The sequence below is a fragment of the Alosa alosa genome, unplaced genomic scaffold (genome assembly GCF_017589495.1).
Source record: "Alosa alosa isolate M-15738 ecotype Scorff River unplaced genomic scaffold, AALO_Geno_1.1 AALO_1.0_unplaced_1008, whole genome shotgun sequence".
Classification (NCBI taxonomy): Eukaryota; Metazoa; Chordata; class Actinopteri; order Clupeiformes; family Clupeidae; genus Alosa; species Alosa alosa.
The window spans coordinates 1-4,002 of record NW_025962144.1 but is presented as its reverse complement, the minus strand read 5'-3'; the positions used below and the strand labels follow the sequence as shown (position 1 = coordinate 4,002).

At 41.1% G+C, this 4,002-nt stretch overlaps 1 long non-coding RNA gene across 1 annotated transcript; it reads right to left on the bottom strand.

Moving 5' to 3' along the window:
- Positions 1 to 302: 302 nt before the first annotated feature.
- On the bottom strand, positions 303 to 3,045 carry LOC125290054. The gene is made up of 4 exons (XR_007192744.1): positions 2,615 to 3,045; positions 2,463 to 2,507; positions 2,268 to 2,350; positions 303 to 943 (listed from the first exon to the last, which is right to left on the bottom strand). It is a non-coding gene; the product is annotated as an uncharacterized LOC125290054 (long non-coding RNA).
- Between the last annotated feature and the right edge of the window lie 957 nt (positions 3,046 to 4,002).

Sequence of the window (4,002 nt, the reverse complement as noted above, 5' to 3'; positions counted from 1 at the left end):
TGTGGAACATGATGAAAAGAAGATCTATCCAAGCGTCCTGTGCTTTCTTGCAGGATCCCTAAAGGCAATGGCATACTTTGGGGCATGCTTGGGGCAGCCGTGGCCTACCGGGAGGGTTGCGGTTCGAACCCCTGACCAGTAGGAAGCGGCTGAAGTGCCCTTGAACAAGGCACCTAACCCCCTCACTGCTCCCCGAGTGCGCTGTTGTAGCAGGCAGCTCACTCGTCGAGGATTAGTGTGTGCTTCACCTCACTGTGTGTTCACTGTGTGCTGAGTGTGTTTCACTAATTCACGGATTGGGATAAATAGGAAAACAGCTTTATTTTGCTATAACAAATAGAATAGAGTCGTAATGCTGTCTCATGTTCAGGAAAACAGATTAGAAATCACACACAGAGTAATAATGCCGTCTCATGTTTAGGAAAACACTAACAGATTTTTAGCCATTACTCACAGAGTAATAATGCAGTCTCATGTTTAGGAAAACACTAACAGATTTTTAGCCATCACACACAGAGTAATAATGCAGTCTCATGTTTAGGAAAACACTAACAGATTTTTAGCCATTACACACAGAGTAGTAATGCCGTCTCATGTTTAGGAAAACACTAACAGATTGTTAGCCATCACACACACAGTAATAATGCCGTCTCATGTTTAGGAAAACACTAACAGATTGTTAGCCATCACACACACAGTAATAATGCAGTCTCGTGTTTAGGCCATCACACACAGAGCAATAATGCTGTCTCATGTTTAGGACATCACACACAGAGTAATAATGCCGTCTCATGTTTACACATCCATGTCATCTCTGCAGTGGGCGAGTGTCCTGCATTGTGCTTCACGTTCCTCCTCTGTTCCCTTACGGTCCAGTCTGATGAACTCTTCTTAACCGGATCCCAGTAACATCTAGTCCTCGTGCTCTGAGGGTTTCTCCAAACTGAGAATGAACAACACACCAAAATGATAAGTGATTAAAGGTTTTTCAATAAGTTATTTCATTTGTTAAGTTATTTCATCTCTTAAGGTATCTCCAAAGAGACTGTTTTTAAAATATATTTTGGGGCTTTTTGCCTTAGTCATAGGACAGTGAAGACACTGACAGAAGCGAGTGGGAGGGAGAGATGGGGTGGGATAGGAAATGACCCGAATCGGACTCGAACCCGGGTCATTGTGGGCACTTGGACCCAATGTGGCACAGACAGTTGCACCACAGGGCTGCCCAAAGAGATAGTTCTATTTTGCATCAGTAGTCATTACACTGAAATAAAAACACTTTATGTTACAGGGTCCTTGTTCCAGTGTATCTACATAATGTACAGTGTAACAACCTATATAACAATATGTAATATCACTTATGTTGTCCATACATAGTGTATTTTTGTGTACCTACAGATCATTAGATACATATGTAATACGAAGTGCTTAATGCTTTGCCAAAGTGTCTTTTATCTTTGGAGAAGGAAAGAAAGTGGCTTTGGGGTGAAGTTTGGGACTCTTTATTTATTTATTATTATTTTATTTAAAGTATATTTTTTGGCCTTTTTATGCCTTTAATTAGACACGACAGTGAGAATGATAGGAAGTGAGTGGGAGAGAGAATCGGGGTGGGATCCGGAAAGGACCACGGGGCGGGAATCGAACCTGGGTCGCCGGCGTACGGTGCAGGTGCCCCAGCCAGTTGCGCCAAGGCTGGGGCCAGTTTGGGACTCTTGACACCCTAATATTAAAGCATAACTCCGGAGTATTATTACACATGTACTAATGATCTGTAGGTACACAAAAATACATTATGTTTGGACAACATAAATATGTGATATTACATATTGTTAGGTTGTTACACTGTATTTCATTATGTAGATACACTGGAACAAGGACCCTGTAAAATAAAGTGTTACCTGCTTTGCATAGTAAAAAGGTTAAAGCAGGTTAATAATAGAGAAAACAAAGCACACGAAAACTTAAATGAAAATGGGATTATGGCAGGTTGTATGCGGTTCTGAAAAGCTATTGCCCCTGGAGGGACTCTGTGGTGGTGGTTCCTGGGCTCAGACTCCAAACCCTGTGGAGTCCCACAGAGGAGCAGATCATCGACCACTAGAGCACCACCACCCTTCACAATGGCACTGCACATTTCCAGCTTATTACTGAGAAGAGGCCACTGACAAACAATCTCCTACACAAAGGTTAGATTGAACAGTTGTATTATTGAGTGCAGTGTCCAGCATGGCCTCTAGAGGGGAGTACTGTACTGCTATACTCACTGGCTTCAGTATCTGCTCCTCAATCTCAGTTTCATTCAAAGTCTTAACAGCAGAGACCTTCAGAAGTAAACCAACAACATGACCTGGGAAGATGGTAGAAGTGGAGGTGGCTGTGATTTTCAGATTGAAATGTTCACACAAACAAAAATCCAAACACATGCACACACACATCCACACACACACACACAAACCTACTTGGATCGGGACTTTTAGTTGGAAGGGCTCCTTTATCGCTGAAATCTATGGAGAAGTTTGTAGATACAAAATGATGAATCTGACCTCCAAGCACAACATATTGCATTAGAAAATGCCCATTAAAGAATACCTATACAATTAAACATATTTACCTGCACAGTATGCAATATAACAACTGAATATAATAGTATCAGGATCCACAAGTTTGTAAACAGTGTAGTTTCCAGGACACGCTTTAACCTGTATGGAGGGTGGTTTGATATAGCAGCATTGATTCATCCAGCTTGCACACACACCTCCCTGGTCACAATGCCATCCTCTGGGCGAGGGTGAGAGCCGTTCAGCCAGAGGGTTATATGCGTACCACAGCGATACATAGGCACACACGTGTTGGGAATCCGAACGCTCACTTCCTGGTGGACAAACAGGTACCAGCCCTGCCACTGGACTGTAACACCCTTAAAGGAACGGTCACACTTGGGATCTGATCGGTTCTGGTTGGTGGTGGCCCTCCAGGTGTCGTTCAGCACAGTGTAGTTGTAACAAGGGTCACTCTCTTGGGCTGTTGTGGCTTGAGGGATGAGTAGAACTAATACAGGATTCAGATAAACACACACACACACGCACACAATCAAACACACACAAAATCAAACAAACATATAGACACACACAATACACTATGGCAAGCCGATTGAGCATTTATTCAGATATCTTGATATCAGGCATAATTGTCATGTACATGTGTAGCAAAGGCATAATTTAGTGTAAATAAAGTTTTGTCTCTTTAGTGAACTTCCCCATATCTCTTTTGTAATATGTGTTAATCTTTTAATGGTTCTGTTAATGGTTTTGCTATTGTTTCCGATGGGGCATTAATTGGTGTTACACACCTGTAGACTTTCACGTTTTGGAAGTCTGGAAAGGGGTAAGCTGGCTTTGTAAATCCTGCGAAGTTGAAATGCTTTAAACGGTTATTATTTTTTATTTTAAGATATTATCCTTTTATATGATGTAAGAATGTTGCAATGACACCTCCGTTATTTTTATTAGATTGAATATGCAAATTAGCGTCGTAAATTCATTTGAAGAAAAACCATTGTTATCTGAGTAGCCTTTGACTGGGTGCTAACGGGTGCATTTTGTAGGATGCCGAAATTCTTTTCGCCTGCATGTCGTCGTTGATTGCCCTGTCTGTTGTCTTCCAGGTATGTTTGCCTTAGGAAATGTAAAACCAAGATTTGTCTGTCTCTTGTTACTGTGGGGTTTATTTCATGTTTTGTATATTGTAACTTATACTATACGATCAAGTGCACTGCTACTACTATTGTAGGCTGTTTATTTCACAATTGATCATCTTGGAAACAAAATGTACTGAACAGTATATATCTTACATTATGTTATGTCTTTTATTTGTTTCACGTTTTGGAAGTCTGGAAGGGACCAGGAATAAATGCTGACAAATCAACTCTTCTCAGTACATCACTTCTAGCCATAGAAAGACTTTTTAGTTATTAATCATGTAACTGACTGGTTAAAGTTG